We start from the raw sequence: 26,258 nt of genomic DNA, 5'->3' as shown, positions 1-26,258 counted from the left end.
CTTGGTTGGGAACTTTCTATTTTTCCAAGACAGGGGAATAGCCAATTTACTCATTCTGCATGAAGTTTTATCAACTACAAAGGAGAAAAGAATAAAACATCTATGTGTCTCTAACATCCCAGAACGCCAGAGCTGGGAGGGACATTAATGATTACAGAGTCCAAAAATGTTTAATGTGCTCAAGAGACTGCTATAAAATGGTGATAAATTAAGCTTGAAACAATGAAAAATATTAGCTTGTAAGAAAGTAGACACTTTGTCATCCTACATTCTGTAGACAGAGGCAGCATTAGGCATCGGTGTGTCCGAGCAAGTGTGGGAGGAAGTGAGTGGGTGGTGAGAATTCTGTCCATTACTTTTCTTTTTCTCCCATTGGAAGGAAATGCCATTGCCAGGTTGTGAAAGGCAGAAGCTCCCCCAGACTGGCATAGCAAGAGTGTCCCTCAGAAGCCAGACTGAGCATTGTTGACCTGGCTCAAAGCCCTCACCACAGAGTAGGAAACAGCTGGAGAGAGGGAGATCCCCTGTGCAAATGCCCAAAGATGGGGTTCAGGAAGCAGAATTCCCTTTTCCTTCTTGCCCCTAGTCAGTTCTTTCTTCCTGAGTCCCAGTTGTGTTTAAGGCCATCTCCCGGGACCCACAGGGTATATGGAAATCAGAGGAACTGCTGTGTTCCAGGTGGGCACACTTTCCATTTTGCTGACTGATGTGTGTGGCTCCCCGAAAATGACTACACTAATTCGATCCCACTGGTAGTATTTGAGAGTCCATTTTCACACACCTTTTCCAATAATGGAGAAAGTTTGAATTTCTCATTTTGATGGGTGAAAATGTGTACACATTTGAGGTCTTAAGTTTGCACATTCTTGATGATGAGGAAGGATGAGATTGTTTATAAGTACATGCACACACACACATGCACACACACATGCACACACAGAAATGCACATACACGTGCACACACATGCAGACACACTTGTGCACACACATGCACACATATGCACATGCACACACACAATGCACACATATGCACACACATACACACAATGCACACACATGCACACACATACACATACAATGCACACACATGCACACACGTACACACACATACACATACACACAATGCACACACATACACATACACACAATGCACACACATGCACACACGTGTACACACATACACACAATGCACACACATGCACACACACATGCATGCACATGCACACACATGTGCACATTTTTAATCAGTCTGGATTCTTAGCATGTGTGTTTGCATGCCTTTTCTAAAACTCTGCCTCTGAACTTGGAGGAGCACCGGCACAGCTCACAATGGCCTGTGCAGGGGCTGGGGTGACCCTGTCCTTAGTTAGAACATCAAGACATGAGGGTCTTTTGAAGCAGCCACCCCTGGGAGTCAATCACACTGACTGTAACACTCTATAGACTCCTTAGAAACAGGAAAGCAGGGAAAGCTCCAGGATCACGACATGAGGCCTGTGTAAGCTTTATACCCAAACCGGAAAAGGCCAAAACTCAACAAATAAATGAAGAGAAAGAAATAAAATAAATTGCTTTGGGAAGTATGGCCACAGATTCAGTGCTTTTTCTATCAAACTACCAATAACATTATTCACAGAATTCAAAAAACGATTTAAAAATTCATATGGAACCAAAAAAAGAGCCCAAGTGGTCAAGGCAATCCTAAGCAAAAAGAACAAAGTGGGAGGCATCACGTTACCCAACTTCAAAGTCTACCACAAGTCTACAGTAACCAAAACAGCATGGTACTGGTACAAAAACAGACACATAGACCAATGGAACAGAGTACAGGGCCCTCAACTAAAGCCACACACCTATGACCATCTGATCTTTGACAAAGCTGACAAAAACAAGGAATGGAGGAAGAACTCCCTATTCAATAAATGGGGTGGGATAACTGGCTGGCCATAAGTGGAAGACTGAAACTGGATCCCTTCCCTAAACTACGTACAAATATCAACTCAAGATAGATTAAAGACTTAAATGTAAAACACAAAACTATAAAAACCATGAAGGATAGACTAGAAAATACCCTTCTAGACATAGGACCTAGCAACAATTTCATGATAAAGACATCAAGAGCAATTGCAACAAAAAACAAAAATTGACAAATGGGACTTAATTAAATGTAAGGGCTTCTGCACAGCAAAAGACACTATCATCCCAGTAAACAGACAACCTACAGAACGGGGAGAAAATATTTGCAAACTATGTGCCTATATCCAGAATCTATAAGAAACTAACAAATAAATAAGCAAAATCAAACAACCCCATTAAAAGTGGGCCAAAAACATTAACACTTTTCCAAAGAAGACATACACATGTGGCTAACAACCATGAAAAGATGCTCAACATCACTGACCATTAGAGAAATGAAAATCAAAACCACGATGAGATACCATGGCACACGAGTCAGCTTGGCTATTATTAAAAAGTCAAAAAATAACAGATGCTGGTGAGGTTCCAGAGAAAATGAGATTATTATACCTGTTGGTGGGAATGTAAATAAATTCAGCTATTATGATAAGCAGTGTGATGATTCCTCAAAGAACTTATAACTATCATTCCACACAGCAATCCCATTATTGGGTTTATACCCAAAGGAATATAAATCATTCTATTATAAAGACACATACATGTGTATGTTCATTGCAGCACTATTCACAATAGCAAAGACATGGAATCAACCCAAACGTTATCAATGGTAGAGTAGGTAAAGAAAATACGGGACCAGGTGCAGTGGCTCACGCCTGTAATCCCAACACTTTGGGAGGCCGAGCCAGGTGGATGACCTGAAGTCATGAGTTCGAGACGAGCCTGGCCAACATGGTGAAACCCCGTCTCTATTAAAAATACAAAAATTAGCCAGCTGTGGTGATGCACGTCTGTAATCTCAGCTACTCAGGAGGCTGAGGCAGGAGAATTGCTTGAACCCACGGGGCAGAGGTTTCAGTGAGCCGAGATCATGCCACTGCACTCCAGCCTGGGTGAATGAGCGAGACTCTGTCTCAAAGAAGGAAGGAAGGAAGGAAGGAAGGAAGGAAGGAAGGAAGGAAGGAAGGAAGGAAAAGGGAAGGGAAGGGAAGGGAAGCAAAGGGAAGGGAGGAGAGGAGAGGAGAGGAGAAGAGAAGAGAAGAGAAGGGAAGAAAAGAAAAGAAAAGAAAAGAAAAGAAAAGAAAAGAAAAGAAAAGAAAAGAAAAGGTACCTATACACCATGGAGTACTATGCAGCCATAAAAAAAGAATGAGAGGGTAGGCCGGGCGTGGTGGCTCAAGCCTGTAATCCCAGCACTTTGGGAGGCCGAGACGGGTGGATCACGAGGTCAGGAGATCGAGACCATCCTGGCTAACCCGGTGAAACCCCATCTCTACTAAAAAACACAAAAAACTAGCCGGGCGAAGTGGCGGATGCCTGTAGTCCCAGCTACTCAGGAGGCTGAGGCAGGAGAATGGCATAAACCCGGGAGGAGGAGCTTGCAGTGAGCTGAGATCCGGCCACTGCACTCCAGCCTGGGAGACAGAGCGAGACTCCATCTCAAAAAAAAAAAAAAAAAAAAAAAGGAATGAGAGCATATCCTTTGCAGGAACATGAATGAAGCTGGAGGTCATTATCCTAAGAAAACTAAAACAGGAACAGAAAACCAAATATTACATGTCCTCACTTACAATTGCAAACTAAACATTGAGTCCATATGGATACAAACAAGGGAACAACAGATACTTGAAGATGGAGGGAGAGAAAAGGGTACTATGCTTGTCACGAGGGTGACAAAATAATTTGCTCACCACCAAACCCATGTGACATACAATTTACCTATGTAACAAACCTGCACATGTACCCCTGAACCTAAAATAAAAGTTCCAAAGGAAAAGAAATAAAATCATCTCACTGATGATCATCAATACAGAACCTCTCCCTAGATCCCTGTCTTCATGTGACTTTGCAGCTCTCACACCAAGCTGGGGGCCAGGGAGGGGACCGTGAGCATCCTACCCTCTACACCTGGGCTGGCTGGGGCTTCCTAGAAGGTTACAGCCGGGCAGAAGTGGCAGGTGCCCTGCATGCTTCTGCTGCCCTCTTGAACCCTCAGCTCCACCGTATGGGACACAACATGGAGGAGAGTCTAGTTGTCCCAGCTCAGGCCCCGACGTGGGAGAACGCTCGCATGGTCTCAGGGCAGCCTCTGAGACCAACACCTCCCTCCAGCACATGAGCAAGCTGGATCGGAATTTGCTGAGTCCTGCCTGTGTCAACAGACCCTCCCCACCAATATCCAGCAGGACTGTTGACCTGTGAGCAATGATAAAGCATTGTTAGGTCTTGGGGAGTCTTGTGCATCATGCAGCAACAACTAACAGAAACCCAAGCACTGTGTAAAATGGAAACCGTGATACACAGCTACCCAGCAGCCTTCATCCCAGAAACCCTCCCAGGCACCAGTCCAGGACCTCTGGCCTCACCGTCCCTTCTTCCAGTCTCTGCTGGAGCATCAGCTGTGATGGGCTNAGCCTCTGAGACCAACACCTCCCTCCAGCACATGAGCAAGCTGGATCGGAATTTGCTGAGTCCTGCCTGTGTCAACAGACCCTCCCCACCAATATCCAGCAGGACTGTTGACCTGTGAGCAATGATAAAGCATTGTTAGGTCTTGGGGAGTCTTGTGCATCATGCAGCAACAACTAACAGAAACCCAAGCACTGTGTAAAATGGAAACCGTGATACACAGCTACCCAGCAGCCTTCATCCCAGAAACCCTCCCAGGCACCAGTCCAGGACCTCTGGCCTCACCGTCCCTTCTTCCAGTCTCTGCTGGAGCATCAGCTGTGATGGGCTTGACCAAACTCTCCAGGCTGAGCACAACCCAACACCTGCACTGCTGTGTCCCATCTTCTGTAAGGGCTTTGCTGGTGTCTGGAGACACAGTATCATAGGGGGCTGTGTCCAGCGCCCAGGAATGTGTGGTAGACTGTGGAGGCCAGGGGTGTGAATACCTGGTGTGGTGATACTGTCCCTGTGAAAGGTGATTTAACTCTTCTCCTTCTTCCCAAAGACACACTTCACATATTTTGCTGTTCAGCACCCATCTCTGCAACTGTACTTTGCCAGGTACTTATTCATTTTTCCTTCAAACTTTGTAGTCACTCTTAAGCTCTTGACTCTGGGCTGGGCCACGTGAGCAAGGTAGTGCTGTGCTGGTTCCGAGCTGGGTCTCAGGGGCTGCGTGAATCCACTGTGTGCTTGTGCCCCTGCCATCGCCAGGAGAAGCACATACGCCTGCTGGTCAATAGCCCATGGAGGGTGGGAGAGCAGACCCAGGGCTGGGCACAGTGAGGAGGCAAGGCCAGTGGGACATCCAGCCACAGCACCGCCATGCACTGAAGCCAGCCAGGCCAGTTGACTCCCAGCCAAGCAAAGACGGGCGGAACACATTCCCGCTCTTGTGTGATGCTGGCTATTTATGTTGGATTTCCCTCCTTCCACCCTCACTCCCCTGAGCCCTCGCTCCTGCTGTTTGGGGCTACATTCCTCTTAAAGGAGTAGTGGCTAACCCTTGTTTTCAATCTCTCATTTCTGGGGAATCCAGGGGCCAAAATACTTAGTATCAGGAGGGGCTCAGGGAAACAGCCTCACAGGATGGGGATTCGAACCTGTTGGTAGTGGCAGGAGGATAGTCCCTGGCATCGGTGGAATCACATATATGAAAGATTTTCCTCCTCCACAAATTATAATTAATCACTGCTCCAAAGTATCACAACCATGAATAAGGTTACAGGAATTGCAATGGAAGCACTGAAAAAATATCTCTCTTGAAAGCTGTCACACCTTGGGCAGTTCTGAGAGCTTTCGGCTCCTGCAGCCACAGGGCAGACTGGGCTGAAAATCAAAGCCAGGATCTAATAAGAGCAGCACTGATGCAAAGGTGACCTGATGCATAGCCTTCGAAGGCCGCTGTGGCAAAGTACAGGCCCCAATGAAAGGCATGGGACCCTGAGACCTGCCATGGGAACATTTATGGATGGACCCAAGAACCTGAAACTTCAGGAACTCCTGAACCCTTAGGATTAGCAATGGAAGCCCTTTCCCTTTGGCTAGAGAATGTGCAATGACCTCACCTGAAGCAAATGTCTCAGGTGGCTCTGTGCCTCTTCTGCTGCTCCCCGCCGGCCCCTCAACGCCTCTAGGCCAACGACCGGGTCACAGCCTCAGGCCAGCCTAGGAAGAGAAGTCCAGACCCTGCCCTGGCAGGAGCTAGCTGGCATGGTGTGGGGCTCGGGGGGCCGAAGGCAAGGTCGGGGAAGAAGAACATGTGGACATTGGGGCGCTCACCTATGACTTGGAATCTTTGCAAGGGCAGGGGCCTTTGCAGCTGGTCCTGCCAGTCCGTTGAAGCTGCTTTTTGAAGCCTGGAAGAGTGACGGACAATAGGCATGAGTGGAGATGGCAGAATGCCCTTGTTAACACACAGGTCTGGGCTGGAGGGTAAGGCAGGTGTGGATGGGAGGTGGATTTATTCTGAGATCCATGGGGCACCAACTTCTCTAAGGAGAGCAGTAATGTCTGTCCTCGAAAGCCAGGGCTGGCAGTCAGAGGCTCTGCCATGGTGTGGATGGGGACAATGGGACCCAGAGCAGCATAAGCTGGGGAACAATGACCTTTGAATGCAAGGTGGATACAGCCACCATCATGGGTGCCAAGGCCAGCACGGCCATTCATGTATGACCACAGGGACCTCTGGAGCTGGCCAGTGGGTCTCTGGGCTCCTGGGGGTGAGGGAATGAGATCCAGTGAGGACGCTGCCTGCCCTACCTCTATCATAGTTTTCAAAAACGTAAGAGTTACAAACAACTTGGAAGTAGAGTGATGTCAGTTGCCACAGTGAATAATGATGCTCCTACCCTAATATCCAGACCTCAGTCAGTTTACAGTCCCTAGAGCTCATTGTTGAGTTTTCCAAGGGTATGGATGAGGAAGATGTGACGTTAGAAAGAACAGAAAAACAAGAGCCCAGAGTTTCAAAATAGTCTGGGGTTGATGAAGAGCTGCAAGCTGATTAGCGCTAAAAGCAGATGGTGGCTCCGATGCACGTATCAGTTGGAGTGAGTGCTTAACACAGTTAGTGTCCAATCGGTAAAGCTGCCGTAAAAGGTGGGTAGTATTATTACCCTCCTTTTGCAGGGGGTAAGATGGAGACATGGAGAGGTTAGGGTGGGTTGCCCAAGGTCAAAGCACCAGTCTCTACCTCAGTTACTCCTGCCCACCATGCTGTGAAATGGGAGCTGCACAAAGTCAGGGTCTGAAAAAGGTTGGCTGGATGGACGGTGAGGAAGAGGTTTCACTTCGCAGGGGAGAGAGAAAGCCTCGGCCATCATGGCAGACAGTACAAGCTGTCACCAGTGTAGACTGAGTTTGCTGAGGCTTGAAGATGCAGCTCAGGTGTGGCAAACATCGCTGGAGAAGACAAGAGCTGTCCACAGTGACCGGCGGGGAGAACCTGCTCCCCAGCTTCCAGGGACATGGCTAGGCTCTGCTGGAGTCTCGTTGACATTTGGAAATTTCTGGGCCCATTGTGCTGTCTTCTGGAATTTTTGGTGCCATCCAATAATTTAGAGAGCTACGAAGTCATCAAGCCTTACAGAATTTCTGAAGAAAAAGAGGGCGTTTGCAAAATGAGGGCATCACCCCCCTTGCCAAAGAGAAGAGCAAGGAACAAATAGGTTAATTAATTTTTCCTGAGGTCTCACCAAGAGTCAACTGCATAACTGGATAAGAAAATTTCACTCTAATGATTTTATGAAGGAGATACTCTGTGTCCACCTTCACATGTTCCAAGTCACCACGGCACTCCCGCTGCAGCTCGGCCCAGACCTGCATCCACTCCTCACACCAACTATTCCATATTCCCTCAAACATGTGATTTCATTTGATCCACAGAGGGCTGGAGCAGACGGAGGGGAGGAGCTCGTGGAGGGGAGGAGCTCGTGGAGGGGAGGAGCACACAGTTGGGGAATATAGAGGGAAGCTGGGGGAGGTGGAGGAGAGATGGGGGAGGAGCAGGCACTGGTTCTCTGTACTGCATAGGAGTCTGGTCTCCACTGCCCGGTGGCTTCTGGCTGTGGGCTCTCAGGTGCTCAGGTGCCTATGTGGGTGCTGCTGTGCTCACCCCAGCAAGTCACTCGGGAACATGGCCGACTGCCTGCGGGGCCTGCTGCCCAGCTTCAGATGCCTGGGAGGCAGCCACTGAGCCATGAGAAGATGCTTCCTGGACCAGACAAGAAACGGCTGGAGGTGGAGGTGGGGGGCAGTGGAGTTCTGAGATATATGGAAGATAGATTAGGCCCAGGATGCTCCTTGCTCCTTGGCACATGGATCTATTGGGGCTCTCAGAGGCAAGCACAGGTTTCACCCCCCGTGCTGCCAGAAGCTGCACCCGCCTCCTCCTCTCGGCCTGGCCAACTCCAATTCAGCTAGGAGGTCTCCTGTTTCTCGTCACTGCGTCCTGAAGGCTTCCTGTCTGGCGAGGCCCCAGAAGGCTGGTGGAAGCCATTCTCTGTCCCGAGACCGTGGTGAACTCACTTCTGCACAGTGGCTGTCTGTGCTGTAATGTACCCATCTGGCTCTGCTCTCTTGGGTGTAGTGCAGCCTCTATCCTGCTTGCAAAGTACTCTGACGATGCCATCCACGTTTCTGGGGAGGTGCATCCCTCAGTGAGTGTCCCCTGAGTGTAGGGATGTTTGAATGGGTGAGTGAATGACTGCATTGCCAGCCTGCAGCTCAGTACACTGGGTGCATAATAAGCGCCTCTTCCATAAGCGTTTGAGGGACTCAGCTGTGACTCCATTCTTGGCTATGCTTCTTTAGCAAAGGGAGCCCTTCTGTGTCCGCCTCGGCAGTGGCTATGACCTTGTGACCTAGGGCCCCTCTAGCCTCCATGGCGGGCTGAACAAGGGTCCCGAAAGGGGACCTACGTCAGGTCTGAATTCCTGGCCCCTGTAAATGCCACCTTTTGCAGCAAAACGGGCTTTGCAGATGGGATGCCATCGAGGAGCCTGAGCTGGGGAGATCTTCCTGGATTATCTAGATGCATCCTAAGAATAACAACACAAGCATCCTTACAAGAGGGGGCAGAAGGAGAGGTCCCTACAGAAGAAGAGAGGGCAGCATAGCGGCTGAAGCGAGGTGCCACGCTGGGGCTTGAAGGAGGAGGAAGCAGCCGTGGGCCAAGGAACATCAATCCAGAAGCTGGAGAAGCAAGAGACAAATTATCTCCTAAAGCCTCCAACGGGAGTCAGGCCCACCGATGTCTCGATTTCAGCTCATTGACATGGATTTCAGATTTCTGACCTCCAAACCTAGAGGAGTGAGTGTGCGCGGCTTTGAAGTAGTCAGCTTGGGGTATTTGTCATGGCAGCATAGGCGGGTGTCACACACTCCTGCCTGGCCCCCTCTGCTCGTGTGGGAAAAAGTGGCCAGAACATGGGTGCCTCCTCCGGGCCATGGACAGGCACCTGGAGCTGCTCTCCTGCTGGGTGGGTCCTCCCAGCTTCCCAAGCCCTGCTTGTCCTTCTTAAGTCCATGGGCCAAGTCCTTGGCATTGTAAATTAAACTGTAAGGACAGCACTGGTTTCTTCCCTGACTCGGTGGCTGTGACTCACACAAAGCCCAGGGTAGAGGGAGGTGGCCCCTGACCCCAGACCACACGGCCTCGGTGGATGCCACCTTGTCTCTACCATCACTGCCAACAGCAAAAGCTATGTGTTCCTTTAACAACAATGTCACGGTGAGCTTGCTTGTGTGTCTTAGTCATTAACCTTATGACTGTCTTCTCCTTCTTGCCGTTAAACTTTCTATTTACCAGATTATTCTCAATCAATGTCATGACGAGCCCAAATTGACGTAGTTAGATATGCGCACAGATGTGTCCGGGCACTTATTTCTTTTGAATTTGCTGCATGAGCAAAAGGACCACACAGAGCAAGGCTTCTATTTCTCCAGGTTACCAATGTATCCATATTTGCCACCCGCAGAAGGAAAGGTCTTGAAAAGCCACAGTCATCTTCATTTCTATTGGAAGTAATCTGACTGAGTGAGAAGCTGGATTATCTGTCCACATATCTGAGCAGACTGACCCTGCCAGGAACACTGGCTTGGCCCCCCCAGGGCTGCAGCGTGGTGGGAAGGGAGGCCCTCGTGCCTGAGTGATGAGGGTCATGGCAAATTTCACAAAGCAACTGTCCCCTAGAATCACACTGAAGGATCTGGGCTCCTTCCACCGGGTCCCTTACCTCTCCTCCTAGCTGCCAACACGATCTGTCCACTATTAACAGCCCAGCAGATGGTGCATAAAATAGGAAGCCACTTCCAAAACTATGTAAACTCCCCAACTCTGAGAGGCACATAAAGTCTGATTAATCATCTGGAACAGAAGCTTCAACCTCCAGCTCATTGAAAATGTGATTGTTTCTGTCCATGTTTGAATATTTTCTGGAATAGAAAGAACATGCATATCCAGGGGAAGACAGCTTCTGGCTGGGCAAGAATGGAGAGCGATTCCCCTCCGCTGGCCCCTCATGAGGGTTGCCCCTGAATCCTCATTTCTCTCTCACTTCTCTCTTTTTTGTTAACCACCTACAAATGCCCTGGCCAAGCTCAGTGTGTGCCTCGTGGAGAGCACACAGCATATAGTTTAGCGCTTGCCAGTCTCCCGAGGCTGCTGTAATAAATTATCATGAGAAATGTATTTTCTCACAGATTTGGAGGCCAGAAGGCAGTACTCCCTCCGAAGGCTCCAGGGAGAACCCTTCCTGCCTTGCCCGGCATCTGGTGACTTGGCATTCCTGGGCCTGTGGCTGTGCCAGTGCCATGTCAGTCTCTCTTCTGTCTTCAGGCAGCCTTCTTCTCTGTGTCCCACCTCTTCATCTCTCTCTCTCTCTCTCTCTCTCTCTCTCAATTTGCCTGGTAAGGACACATGTCATTGAATTTAGGGCTCACCCTAATCCAGGATGATCTCATCTTGAGATCCTCAACTTCATTACATCCAGAGACGTGACTGCCAGACAAAATCACCTTCACAGACTCTTTGAGGGGCCACTATTCAGCCCCTACAGCATCCAATCTAGTCAGCCTGCTATTGCTGGCCCAGATGCATTTACTTCTTGGAGAAGAAAATTGCCATGAGTGAATATGCATGTCTGTGGGTGAGCATAAGGACTCCCGAGTTGGATTCTGAGAGAGGAGGCACCTGGCTGACTCCTGCAGGGGCTGTGTGTTTCACTCTAGCTCCTGGACGTTGGCCACTACCACCCGGCGTCAGTGTCCTCATGCAGGACTGGGCCGCCTTGAACAACCGAATTTTATTCTCTCAAAGTCCCGGAGGCTGGAAGTCCAAGATCACGGTGTTGGCAGAGGTGGTTTCTTCTGTGAACAGAAGTTATCTGAAAAGGAATTTATTCCAGTAAACAATTTGCAAACATGAGAGACACAACATTCCCTCCCGGAGAACAAAGGGAAGGCTCAGGTTTTATAACAGACCAGGTTCCCCATGAGGTCTGTTTATCCAAATGAAGGATTGAAATCCACTGAGTTCTGATTGGTTGATACAGCTGAGCCCTGATTGGCTGAGGCAGGTGAGCGCTTGTGTGCTCTGGTGTCCCACAGCTGGATAGAAGTGTGGGTTTTCAAGGCCACTCAGAGTACAAGTGTGACCTCTAGTCAGCAAAGTCTGCTTGGCTCTGTTTTAAATTTAGGCCCCATTAGCCACTTGGGATCCATCTTGAAGGACTGGCTCACACTTTGTGCACACTTTGAAGGCCTCTCTCCTGGCCTGGTAGATGCTGTCTTCTCCCTAGGCCTCACTTGAGCATCCCTCTGTGGGTGTCTGTATCCTCATCTCTTCTTCTTAGTTCTCTTGGGTTAGATCCCACTGTAAAACCTCATTTTACCTATTTAATTGCTTCCTTAAAGGCTCTACCTCCATATATGGTCACAATCTGAAGTACTAGGGGTTGAGACTTCAACATATATATTTGAGGGGCCATAATTCAGCCCCAAACATCCTCTGAAGCAATGCTACAATTGTGCATCCTTGCTCCAAATTCACCTAACATGTATGGAGCCCCTGCTGGGGGCCTGCCTTGTGCTGGGGATGGAAGGCGTGGAGCGAGGCATTCAGCCTCACTGGTGGCCTTAGTGGAGCTGCAGTTGAATGATAGAGGCTGAGTGCACCAGCTGTCCCATGACCCTCCCATGGGGGTTCAAGGAAGGGAGGACCATCCTTGAGTGCCAGGTGTAGCCATCTGACCTCAGGAGGAGGCAGGGACACATGCAGTGGTGCCAGCTGGTTGTCTTACAGGCTCTGAGAAGTGCTGCACTGTAGGAAGAAAGAAGTTCCCGGATGTCACCTACTCTTCCCCAGACCCAGACCTTATCTCACAGTCCAGCTGACAGCCTCAACAAGGATGGTTAGATTTAAAAAACAAGGCTGGGCATCGTGGCTCATGCCTGTAATCCCAGCACTTTGGGAGGCCAAGGCGGGCAGATCACAAGGTCAGAAGATCGAGACCATCCTGGCTAACACGGTGAAACCCTGTCTCTACTAAAAATACAAAAATTTAGCTGAGTGCGGTGGCTGGCGCTGTAATCCCAGCTACTCGGGAGGCTGAGGCAGGAGAATCGCTTGAACCTGGAAGGCAGAGGTTGCCGTGAGCTGAGATTGCGCCACTGCACTCCAGCCTGGGTGACAGAGCAAGACTCCATTTCAAAACAAAACAAAAACAAAACAAAACAAACAAACAAAAACAGCACAGGATGCTGATTGAAGTTCAAGTTCAGATTTTTAAAAAGTTGCTACTTTAATAGAATGAGTCTGCATTAGTCAGCTTGGTTGCAATAACACCATAGGCCGATGGCTTTAACAACAGGGGTTGACTTCTCATAGCTCTGGAGACCAGGGAGTCCAAGATCAAAGTGCCGGTAAGGTAGGTTTTACTCTGAGGCCTCCTCTGTTGCTGGCTGGCTGGTGGCTGGCAGCTTGCTGCATGCTCACATGACATTTTCTTTGGGAGAAAATGAGAGCGTCCTCTGGTGCCTTTTCTTATACGGGACACCAATCCTAGTGCACCAGGGCCCCTCTTCATGACCTCATGTAACCTTCTGCACAGGCCATATCTCCAAGTCTGTTCTCACTGGGGGTTAGGGTTTCAACAGATCCATTTTGAAGGAACATAGCATTCAGTGTATAAAGAATCCCAGATATTGTATGGGACAAAATTATACTGAAAACATTCATTGTGTACCTGAAATTCTGACTCTGAAATTAACACATCATCCTGTCTTTTTTCTGGCAGCCCTAACTTAAATGCAACCGTCATTCAAAAGGTCAGGCAGGACCCAGTGGTCAGAGACTCAGGCCTCTTAGGGGTTCCCCAAGTCCCGAATGTGGTGCCCACTCAGCACGCACACCTCCCTGTCCCCTGGCACTGGATGGCTCTCTGAGGAAAACTCCTGTGGACACTGCTGGCTCAGCTTGTGTTGGGCTGGCAAGAATGTCCAGGCCTGGAAGCAGGTGCCTGCAGTGTGAGTCCCTGGCATGAGTCCCAGCTGCATGTTTTGAGAGAATGCACTTTTGAGGGTCTGTAGAGGGTTGCAGATATTATATGTGGATCTACCGACACAAACATCTGGTCTACCACAAACACCTGCGGATGGAAAGCCCCCTCACCCTGCGCAGACCCCTCCTGCAGAAAAGGTTGAATGCACCGGCGTACCCAGCAGGCTGACACAGGGATGGATCGTCTTAGCAGCCTTTCCTCTAAATTCCAAAATTAGTTTTAGTCATAACCGTGTTACAATCTTGACCCATTGTTTAAGTTCTAAAATAATTAACAATTTTCGAAGAATAAATTTCCAAGATATCAGAACTCAGTGAAATACTTCATGTGTCAGATGGAATTTGCATGTGCCAAATAAAAATATTACACCACAAAGTTTGCAGACTAGTTCTCTGTTTCGGATTTTAAATGTGGGTAAAAACTTCAAGTGGCCACACAGAACCCCGGAGCTGCCATGTTCCAGGGCCTTCTCTGTGCAGTCCCCGTGCCACGGCTGCTCACTGCAAATCAGCTCCTTGGACATAAGCGAGTGCGGTGACACAGAGCAAGGCCACCAATGATCTCTAAGGTGATGCTGCAGTCCCATATGCATGTGACCTTTTCCTTAAAATCAACCCATATGGCTGAGCCCACCTGCGCTGGGGCCCACTGCGTAACCAGAGTTTTTAAAAAATCAAATTCCATGTAGAAAATAATGCTTGTTAAAGGTTGAATAATACAAATAAGTTAATTTGAAATTGTATTAGTCAAGGTTCTCCAAAGAAACAGAGCTAATAGGATAAACGTGTGTATGTGTATACACACACCTCTCTCTGTAGATTTATACATAGAGAGAGAGCTGGGGGAGAGAGAGAGAAAGGATGGGGAGAGGTTTATTATAAAGAAGTGGCAGCCAGGTGCAGTGACTCACACCTGTAATCCCAGAACTTTGGGAGACCAAGGCAGGCAGATCACCTGAGGTCAGGAGTTTGACACCAGCCTGGCCAGCATGGCAAAACCCTGTCTCTACTAAAAAGACAAAAATTAGCCCGGCATGGTGGTGCACACCTGTAGTCCCAGCTACTTGGGAGGCTGAGGCAGGAGAATCACTGGAACCCGGGAGGCAGAGGTTGCAGTAGCCGAGATCGCACCACTGCACTCCAGCCTGGGCAACAGAGTGAGACTCCATCTCAAAAAAAAAAAAAAATTATAAAATAAATTTTAAGAAATAAAGAAGTGGCTCATGGGATTATGAAAACTGAGAAGTCCCATGATCCTCCATGGCAAGCTGGAGACCCCGGAGAGCTGAGAGTGTAACTTCCAGCCTGAGTCTGAAGGCCTGAGAACCAGAAGAGCTGGCAGTGCAAACCCCAGTTCCCCAGGCAGGAGAAGACCAAGTTCCTGCTCTTGCTGGCAGAAGGAGACAAAAGAGGGGTGAATTCCTACTTCCTCAGCCTTTGTTCTTCTCAGAACTTCAGGAGATTGGAAGATGTCTGCCCACCGTGGGGAGGGCGTCTATCTCACTGAACCCACCCATTCACATGCAAATCTCCCCCCAAAACACCACCACAGAGACATCTAGAAGGAACATTTAATCTGGGCATCCAGTCAGGTTGACACGTGAAATTAACTAATACTGCGGTACATGTCTATCGACATACATTTGTATATTTGCACACGCATGAGTGTCCATGCACGTGTCTGCGTATGTGACTATATGTGTGTGATTAAAACTCAGTGGTAAATAGAGAAATTGCTTAGAATGTAGACCGAGAAAGGTTTTTTTCACAGGTGAGGGATATTTTATTACTAGAAGTATTCAAAATTGGCAATGAAAAGTGACAATAAAAAGCCTGCTGGCTTTTCCTGGGTTTTATACTGGATGTTAAATTCTCTGCAGACAATATTCTCATTTAACATCTATACTGAAAGCTGCTGTTCCCACAACCCTGGCCTTGGGGTGACACCCCTTTCCTACCTGTCCCTGAGCAAGTCTCCAGATCTTTTGGGTCTTGAGTTGGGAGAGTCACAGATGTTCAAGATGACAAAGAAAGCTAACTCTTCCAATCAGCCTAGGCTCCAGCCCCGCCTCAGTCATGGTCTCAGCATGCCGGGGTGTTCCCTGGCCATGTGCCAGTTGTTATCCTTAGATTATGAACTGATTCATGTTCCACCGTTTGGGGCAAGTGTGACTATCCCTATTTTACAGATGAAGAAACCAAGGCTCAGAGGAAAGGAGGTGACTTGGAAAGTCAAACAGCTGCCAAGCAGTAGAGCCACACTCAGTGCCCAGACCTGCTGCCTCTGAGGTCTCCGGTTCTCGTCTACATCAGTGGGATGCCCCTCCCCTATGGCCTAGCATGGCATCTCCTCTTAGAGGCAACATCTGTGAGATTGTCTGAGGTGTTACTGTTCTCTCTGCAAAGTTAAAGGTTTCTTTGGGGTCTAGGGAGGATGGAGGTGGGTGCTGACTCTCTGGGGCTGAGAGCTGACCAGCCTTGCCAGCCACTGCTGCACTTCCCAACTCTGCTGGTACTGGGGCTGGGGCTGGGGCTGGGGCTGCAGTGCCATGAAGCAAGGTGAAGGGTCGTGGAAGGCAGGGGCAGCCTGAGCTGCAGGCATGGCTGGGCCTGTTGGGGGGACATCCCTGGACCACCCATCTTGCCTGATCATATCACCCTGGAAGTCCAGATCTGTCAGAAGTGTCTGGCTGAGTCCCCAGTCAGATTGGTGACAATAGGCCACCCTGTTCCCTAAAGTAACTTGGCCAGAGAGTGATGGCTGGGGCAAGACCCCAAACCCAGAGCTGAGACTCATTGGAAAGGAGGCTGAGACCAGATTCCGAAAGTCCCCATGGCCAAACAAAGGAGCCTGTCCTGCATCACGTGGTGCTGGGACCCTATCTATCACAGCCAGACAGTAGAGGAGATGCTTATCCCAGCAATTCCAGAGCTGGGAGGCACTTGAGACCTCATCTCCAGTGTCTGGAGCAGGGTGGACGTGGAATCTGATTTCAGGGCAGCCATCAGGACTTCTAGGGACCACAGGTCTACCTCACATGCAGGCAAGAGCAGACTCCACAACTGAAGCCTGTGATCAGACATTCACCCAACCAGCACTACATGTCCTAGGACAGGCCCCATTCCCCTCGGGGATGAGCCGTGAGCAGGACGTGGGTTCTCCTTGAACATGGTCGCTCTGCAGAGCAAGAGGCCCCCACACTCAGGACTCAGTTGCTGCTCTTCCTCCCACTAAATGAACGAGTGGGGAGTGGGGTGGAGGAGGCCCTGAGGGGTAAGCAACTGATTTCCCTTCATCTGGAAAGAAACAGGACTTAGAAGCACTTGGCTTTGAAAGAAGGTCAAGTTGAGCAGTGACCCACAAGCCCAGGCCCTCACTAAAGAGAAGCCTCAGCCAGTTTGTTTAGTATTCCGTGGGTAGGACAAGTCATTGTCTACCTTATTCTTTCCACTTGCTCATTATTTGGGAAGCAGAGGAGAATTTGTGTCTCTTGACCACAGGCACAAGTTACAGCTCCTGTACCCCTGGTGCTCCGGGTACTCTCTCGGGAGAGTTCCCCACCTCATCCGAGTCTAGGGCTGTCCAGTGAACGAAGGACTCCAGTTACATTGGAATTTCACATAAACACATTTTTTTAAGTGTACGTTTGACCTAGAGGCATTCAAGGAATTCTGTCTTTGTGTTTGCCGACTCCCTAGGACTTCTCTTCTGGCAGAGGAAGTGGGAGGGGCCTGGGCAGAGAGAAGAGTCCCTGTGAAACCAAGAATGACTTCTTCTTGCTAAGCCACACTTACAAACTAGACCAGGAGGCCAGGGATAAGTGTGAGTCTCACATAACCCAAACACACATCCTGTGCAACTCCATCTTCTGTCAACAAATGCTTCATCAAATCCAGGTTTGGGAAAGATAATCTTCCAACAGCTGGTGCTTTCCAACATGGAGCAGCTTCCTCATAGAATATTTAGCTCCCTGTCCCTGGAAGTGTTCAAAACAAGACTTAGGTGAATTTTCAGAAAAAAATAAATAAATCACACAAATAATTGGAGTAAAAGTCCTTAAAGTATCTTACAGCTTCTAGGTTTATTCACTCATCTATTGAGCCATCCATCCACCTATCTATCCCTCCATCCCTCTACCCACCTACCCACCTACTCATCCATCCATCCATCCATCCATCTACCCATCTATCCATCAATCCATCCATCCATCCATTCATCCATCCATATCCACTCATCCATACACCTACCCATCCATCCACCCATCTATCCATCCATCAAACAACAGTCCAACCATCCATCCATCTATATACCCATTCACTCATCCATATATGCATCCACTCACTCATTCACCCATCCATTAATTCATCTATCCCTCCATTCATCTAAGATTTACTTAGAACTCTTTGTATTTGGCCAGTGAATTTAGGAATACATGTTTGTCAGTCCCAGGCTTGGAGAAGCCATCTAGTGGGAGGTGGGGAAATAGATTAATAAACAGATAGCTATGGCAAGACTCTCTGTTTTGTAAGCTTTATAAATGAAAGAGCCAAGCCTGGATTTCTTCTCATTGTATTCATCAATAATTAAGTGTTGAATAAATGAATGAGTGTAATGGGAGCGTCGTGGCACAGTCTAAGGAGTAAAGGCTTTGGTCCAGATCAACCTAGGTTCAACATCCAGCTCTGTGTAGCCCTGTGTAGATCCCCACCTTCCTTCTTGATCCTCAGTATTCTTATCCATAAAATGGGAATGAAAAATGCATACTTTTCAGTGTAATTTTAAGCATTAGAATGACATGCGTGAAGAGGCATCTTTATCACTCATTAGTTATTGGTGGTAGCGGCCAATTATCATAACAGTAAAGGTCACTGTAGGATCTGAATGATGGGAAGAGATCAAGGAACAATCTTGGGATCAGTCAGCTCTGGGCAGTAAGTGGAAGGAACAAGGTCCAGTCTGGAGGTGGAGCTGAGGGTTGCAATTGAGTCTGGAGCTAAGAGTGTGGAACTAGGGGTTTAAACCAGGATGTGAGTAGTTTTGGAGAGATAACAGGAGGGTTGGAAGGCTCTTAGGCAAGATCTTGGGACAAAAACCCATGTTTCCATGTGTCTGCAGAAACCTGCAGGTTCAGTCTACATCCAAAAAGTGAGTACTGGACAAGGAGCCAGAAGGTCCCTCAGCTTGACATCACATGGCCTCCCATAGCATGGGTGGCCAAGACTGATGATGTCCTAAGCCAACTCCTGTATCTCTCAGAGGCTGACTGGAGTCTCTCAGAGGCTCCAGTGATCACTCCAGTGATCTCTCGGAGTCCAAAACAGAGGATCACAAATGCAGTCAGCACTCAGTGGGAAAAGGCACCGAGAGTGATCAGCGATGTCTGCCACCAGCAGAGGTGGACAAAGCAGTGCACAGAGGCAGGCAAAGTCATGAGCAAGGGTAGGGAAAGTCAAGAGAAGAGGTGAACAAAGGCATGCACAGAGGGGGACAAAGCTATAGGCAGAGGTGGACAAAGCCACAAGAAGAGGTGGACAAAGCCAATGAGCAGGGCTGAACAAAGCCATGTGCAAGGGTGGACAAAGCCATGTGTAGAGGTGAACAAAGCCTCAAGAAGAGGCGAACAAAGTGATGGGCGGAGTTGGACAATGTTATGAGCAGGGGTGGACAAAGCCACGAGCAGTGGTAGATAAAGCCAGGTGCAGAGATGGACAAAAGCATGAGAAGAGATGGACAAAACCATGCACAGGGGCAGACAAAGTCACGTGCAGAGGGGGACAAAGCCATGATGTGTGTGCTCTTTTCCATCCATCAAAACTCAAGGCCTGGCAAATGTATACATTTGATGCCTTGTGATCCCAAAGAATTAGCCCCTCATGATCACACTCAGAGTGACAAATCTCAAAACCGAAGAAAAATAAAACGACAGTTAGCCTGGAGGGCTAAACCACTGCCCTCTCCTATCCAAAGCCCCCACTACACACACTGAAGTGTAATCACCACAGTAATGCTGAGAATGCTGCTGAGAGGCTACTGGATCAGGACACAGCAGGGAAGGGAACTGTGGTGATGGTTGATTTCATGTGTCAACTTGCCTGGGCCATGGGGTGCCCAGACGGCTGGCAAGTCATTATTTCTGGGTGTGTTTGTGAGGGAGTATCCTCAAGAGATGAGTATTTGAATCAGGGGACAAGGTAAAGAAGACCCTTCCTCCCCACTGTAGGTGGGCACCATCAAATCCACTTAGGGCCCCCATAGAATAAACAGGCGAGGACAAGGAGAATCCTCTCTCTTCTCTTGAGCTGGGACTCCACCTTCTCCTGCCCTAGGACATCTGTGCTCCTGCTTCTCAGGCCTCTGGACTCCGGGACTCCCACAGCACTCTCTGTCTCACAGTTCTGAGGCTTTCAGACTCAGACTGAATTAAGCCACCAGCTTCCCTAGTTCTCCAGCCTGCAGACAGCACGGCGTGGGACTTAGCCTCCGCATGAGCCAATTCCCATAATAAATCTCCTCTTAAGCCTCTACATGTCCTACTGGTTCTGTTTCCCTGGAGAACCCTGACTAATCCACTTGTATTGGATCACATTTCATGGAGGCTACCACTGGCACGCAGAGAGCAAGGCCTGGCAGGAGGGGGCCTCGAGCAGGAGCTCTCACCCCACCGGTTGCATCAAGCAATCAAGCTGGAAACCTGCAACCACCACTGGCCTCCGGACTCAGCCTTCCTCTCTGGGCCCCTGACATCCCACAACACATTTCTTCTTAGGCCTGTGTGTCCAAGGATCTAAATGCCCTCAAGTTGTGCTTCTGTGGACCGAGAACATCTCCCTTCTCCCTCGGGAAGCTGGTTCCAGCTACCCTTCTCAGGCAACCACTTTTCCTCTTATTTTTAAGTTACTTCTCCCCATCTCTGCATTTCGTTCACTTCCTGGTAACTGGCTGTTACCATCTCTTTTCCTGACCAGATCCTGAGGTCTTCAATGGCAAAGGCTGGGTTTTATCTGCCTCTGGATTTCCAGGCCCCACAAAAGATTCCTGGCCACGTGGACGGGCCATGGGCTGAGTGCTTCTGTGGCTAATTAACCCGACACAATATAAACACCCCTGGTTCCCAAGTGAAGCGCCTTGCTCCCAGCTTGCTTCATCTGTTCCTTTATTCCTCTGACAAAGACTGAGCTGCCCGCACAAACACCATGGGAGAAGGTGTGAGCTCCCAGTGGAGGAAGGATGTGTCCCTCACCACCATGCAGGCAGTGGGGAGTGCGGAGCCGAAATCACCTCACTAACGTGTGCAGAGCCCCTGGGAGGTGTCCTGCATGTGGGGTATCTGACCTGGCCTGGAGGATGGGCAGGTCACACATCACCCCGAGGCTTGCTTCCCACCTGAACTCCTCTCCTACCTGCATGTACGTGGGTGGACACCACTGCTGGGGTTTCCTCCCCAGCAGAGAACAAGAACAGCCAAGGATTTCTGGCTTTAAGAGTGGGAGCTAAAAGCTTGTCATTGTAATCTACTATAGAACCAAATTAGTGTTACTGGCAAAAAATAAGAAGACATTTCTAGCCCAGGAATAAGCATATTAGCTTGCATTTATGTGGTGTTGCCTTTCATCCCCGCCGTGTTCAAACTGCTTTTACAGTGATGACCTCATTTGTCCTCACATCTCCGTGGGACAGGAAAGGTCTCTCACCAGGAGCAATCAGGGAAGTCATAGAACTGAGAGGTCCAGTGACTGCCTCAAGATCACACAGCCCATTAACAACACCAGGACCCCTCATCACACCTGAACGTGGCCTCCTGTAAGGCAACAGTCTCCCGAGGTCAGGGTCCAGGGAAAGATGCAGGCCTCGGTGTGGCCATCCTGAGCCCCAGGCCCCCGAGAGAAACCAGCCCTGTATGTCTCAAGGGAGTGCCCATGGGAAAAGGCAAATGCATCTGCCAATGGCACAGACGTCCAGAGAAAACTGAGGCAGCCCAGAGGGCCCTGGTCAGGGGCACCATGCAAGGGCGTCTAGACTGATGTCACCACTGACCCTCCCGCCACCTCCCTACCCCTCTCCCCTGCACCCTGTCCTGGGAGGCTGCCTCCATGAGCGCATCCATGGGTTCTCCACTCCCTCTCCCTGCTCCATGTCCTGGGTGGCTGCCTGCTTGAGTGTGTCCACGGTTTCTCCACCCCTCTCCCTGCTCTATGTCCTGGGGGCGCTGCCTGCATGAGAATGTCCACAAGCTCTCCACACCTTTGCTTTTCAGATGGCAGCAGCCACACGGAGGCACAAGGAAGATCCCAGATGGAAGAAGACTGAAGCCCAAGATCCACTGCCAGAGTCTGCCCCCTGGGCTGTCACCACGGCCATCTGTGTCCCCCTACACACCCTTGGAGACACACCCTTGGAGCCTTCTACACCCACACCAACACCGCTGTCTCCAGGGTCTGGGAAGGGCTGCTCCCTTTGCCTCTCCAAGCGCGGAGAGGGAAGTCCCTGTGCTGTGGGCCCCGTGTGCTCTCACCCCTATCACTGGCTTCCCTTCACCCGTTCTTACCTGTATGAGCAGAGGCCACAGGCACTGTCTTCATTCTCATCATTCCCATCCAGGACGGTGATGAATATCACTTCTCAATCACAAACCTCTCACTGGACATTTGTTTAAGAATGCTGCTGGAATCCACATGGCTGGGGGATTTTGGCTGTGACATTAAGTGAGCACATTGGCCAAAGATTTAGTGACTGCTTGTTCATTTCCAAAGATGGAAAGCCGTCCCTTCCTCCCACAGGAGATGATGTTTAGGAGGGGGAGGATTCAGGCCCCTCGACACGTGGATAATTCTGTAACATCAGTGATGTTGGTGATGACCATAGCAAGGACCAGCGCTTTCAGGTCCTCCCCCGGTGCCAGGCACCTGGGCTGGCAGGGCCCTGCAGGCTGGGACCCCTCTCATCGTCAGAGAGCCTGCATGAAGCAGCTTTTCCTCCCACCTTTTAGATAGCGGGAGACTGGGGCAAAGACCACTCAAGTCAGGTCTGCCAAGTGCCAGCTGGTGAGAAAGCGGTAGGTGTCCACTGCTGAGGGCTTGGGTGGCACCCCAGTAACTGTGTTCACTGTTCAAGGAAGTTCCTTGTCCTTCCTTTTCCCAGGGACAGACAGACAGCTGGACCTGAAAGCCCCGAGGCTCTGTGCCCAGCCTATGTGGACGTGAAAAACGGGGCTGAAGTTCCCGCCTGCCTTATTAAGGTCGCTAAAGCCTTTTTCTCTCCCAAGGTTCATGGATGATGAAAAATGCATTTAATTCTGCCCATGGCTGTGCATTCATTTCCACCTTGCCCGAGATGGCCAGTGGAAATTAATGTGCACACAGGCATCTGACCATTTATCAATAAAAGCCCTGGTCTCTGCACCTTTGAACTCCAATAAGAAAATTAACCATTGTCATAAGGACAGTACCTTCTCACGCCTGGATTCAGCAAAGTAATCGAACGCCGTGCGTCCGCTATTGCATAGCTTTAATTAGCACCCAATTCAAGTCTGCGCCGCCCAGCAGAGCATCGCAAGGGAACCATGGGCCTGCGCGTTTGCTTTTTAATTTCCAGCAATGATCTGGTGATTATGAGAGTGTCCACTTTCCATATTTATACTGATTGCTTTTTCATTTACTCTGCTTTCCGTTATGAAACGCAAATGGAAAGGTGTCCTAGAACCAGCTTAATTGAGTTCAAGTTATGTTACTGGACATCAAGTGATGTTAAAAGCACGTTCTATTTCAGCTAAGTTATTATTTGGCCCTAAACCAAATGGATCTCAGTTTTTTTAAAGAGAATGCATCAAATAAATATATGCAGGGAAAATCTCAAAATAAACCATCTCCGTCATGTTGACTCTCCACGCTTAAGTACACGGTGGAAACAAGCATGGGAATTAGACATAGCAACTTTCTAATGTAACGCAGAATAAATTCTAAAATACATCTTAAAATTAGAACACTTAACAACAGGAGTGATCTAACAGGTGTCTGTGGGTCAGACATTCTACTCGGTAGTGCATGACACCAATACCCCTGAACTCACAGCAGCTCTCAGGCAAGCACCAGCGTCTACACATTCACAGTGCATGCAGGGACAGAGTTTCAGGCTGGGACAAGGACATGTCCATCTAGGTCAGTGCAGCCGGTAGGTGGCTGTGCCAAGAACCAGGGTCTGACCACAGAGCCAGACCCTTGCACCCTCCTCCCTAGTCACCGCTCCCTTGGGTGCTGACAAATCAAGCTGTCCGTCAGTGATTTTCTACGGATACCAACGTTTCACATTTCAATTTTACTAGCATTGAAATGCTGAGAACTCTGCCACTGCCTCAAGTCAAGGATTCTGTAGCCAAGTTAGGACTGGAGGAAAGCTCAGAGGCTGCAGGCTGAGTCTGAGACTCGACCTCAAGGCAAGAATCAACGTTTCTTGCATTTGGCTCAATGGGAAATGGTCAAAGACTGGACAGAGTTGCCAAGCAGCTCCTCCTCCAATGCAGCTTCAGGAGGCCTCACCGCAGCCACAGTGAGTCCTGACTCCGTGCAGGCTCTGCTGACAAGCCTCCACCCGCGGGACAACTCAGTCCAAACGCCAGGAAGCAGCCCCAAGGCGGCCACAGGTGGCCCTGCCCGCCTCCACGGACCCTCCAGCCTCAGCCCAGGAGCTCCAGCTCAAAGGGCCACCCCTGCATCTGCTGTCCCTCTCCCACCCCAGACTATTGCTTGCTCCCTTCAGCCATCACATGGAGGCTCTCCTAGGGCTCCCAGGGTCCAGGTCCAGGCCTCAGCCTCGCGCCTTGGTGGGAGGAGTGACAAGGGAGAGATCGGAACTCGGGGGCAGGTGCTGACCGAGGAGGCTTGGGGCACTGAGTACTGCAGCCCTATCAGACTCAGCCTCAGGCTGGGCAGGAAAAATCACCTCAAAGGAAGGGCTCTTGGGCTGTTGCTAAAGTGGGAAGTGAGAAGGGAGGCCTGTGGCAGGAAGAGATCTGAGGCAGATGGAAAACACACACAAACGTCAAGTGGCCGTCAACAACCGGGGCTTGTTCTGGAAAGCCAGCTTTGTTTTTCCCGTGATGACTAGATGGAAGTTCATTAGGAAGCAGCGGGATTCCTAACAAGACCCTTGCCTTCTAGAAGGATGAATGACTCTGTCCTGAGAGCCGATGGAGCGCCAGATGGTTTCAGGAGAGACTGGGTGACTGGGCCTCAGGTGCACGACGCAGAACCCAAGCCTCCTCTCCTCTCTGCTCTCCATTCCACACTCTCCTTCTCCCTTCACAAGGCAGCCGTCCCAGTGTGCTTCGTGCCTTCTTTACATGTACAAATTTTTGACAAAATGTGCGCTGTTGTCTTAAAATCATGAACCTTCAGGCATGCCAACCGGGGGGGTATCTAGCACTTGGTGTCCTGGAGAACATTTCCTGTTGGCGTCTGCATCCCCACACTGTTGCTTCTGAGTGCCACTGTGTGCCGCCATGCCCTGGCCCCTACGGCTGCACAGGCTCGACTGGGGAGGCCTCCGTGTGTGTGTGTGTGTGTGTGTGTGTGTGTGTGTGTGTGTGGTTCCCTGTGCAGGAAGATTGCACAGTGTAGCAAGGAATGGGCTCCAGCGCAGCCACCACAGAGCGGACCACACAGTCAGGTGCAGAGGGAGGGAGCCAGGAGCCAGGCACAGAGAAGCCCCGTCCGCAAGGCTCCAAATCCAGGCCACTCCTCTGTGTTCACACAAGTGCGGGGGCTGCTGGCTGGGAGGGGCATGTGGAGCCTCCAGGGCACTGGGAATATTCCAGAAGCTTATTTAGAGGAGGGCCTTTATCATGTGGGAGTAGACATACATAGAAATTTATTGACTATATCCTAAATATCTATGGACTTTACTGTAAGTTATTCCTCAATTAAATAAAATAAAAGTGCCCTCTCATGTGGGACAAGGCCAAGGTGTAGGGCTGGAGAGGATTGACTGTACCTGCAGGACCAGCAAGCGACGGCTGCCACCCCAGCTGGGAAGCCACGAAGGCTTAGATCTGGGTTCTCAGCCCCATGCACCATGAGAATCACTTAGTAAACACCACTGCTCAGACACCACCAGGAAGATGGATCAGCGTCCCTGGAGGTGGAGGCCAAGAATGAGTGTTGGTTGAAAGGTATCAGGGTGATTTTCAGGAACATCCTCGGCTGGGAATTCTGGCTTAGAAGGAGGCCAGGACAGCTGCCACGGAATGCTCTGCTCTCGGGTTCCAGAAACATGAAGGACTCTGTACCTGATTGGAGGTGAGGGGAGAGATAAAGGGAGCGGCCCGAGATGACCCTCAAAGGTTTTATCTGGTGGGAGATTGCAGGGTTGGGGATGTCTGCCGTTCCCTGTGAGAGGGAAATGAACAGAGAATAGGGTCTGGAATGGGTAGAGAGGAACCTCCTGCTCTCTGCAAAATGCACTCCCCTGACACTCACCTGAGCAGCTGCCTTCTCCAGCCAGCATTTCAGGCCGCGTCTTCGCCAAGGTGTGAGAAAGAAACTCACCTGTCCAAACCCAGCAAATGGACTTGGAGACCCGGAGAACAGTGAAAGTGAGACTTTTAATGATGATCTTGTG

The sequence above is a fragment of the Rhinopithecus bieti genome, unplaced genomic scaffold, assembly GCF_001698545.2.
Source record: "Rhinopithecus bieti isolate Rb0 unplaced genomic scaffold, ASM169854v2 scaffold_32081, whole genome shotgun sequence".
Taxonomy (NCBI): Eukaryota; Metazoa; Chordata; class Mammalia; order Primates; family Cercopithecidae; genus Rhinopithecus; species Rhinopithecus bieti.
Note: the sequence above shows the minus strand (reverse complement) of the source record.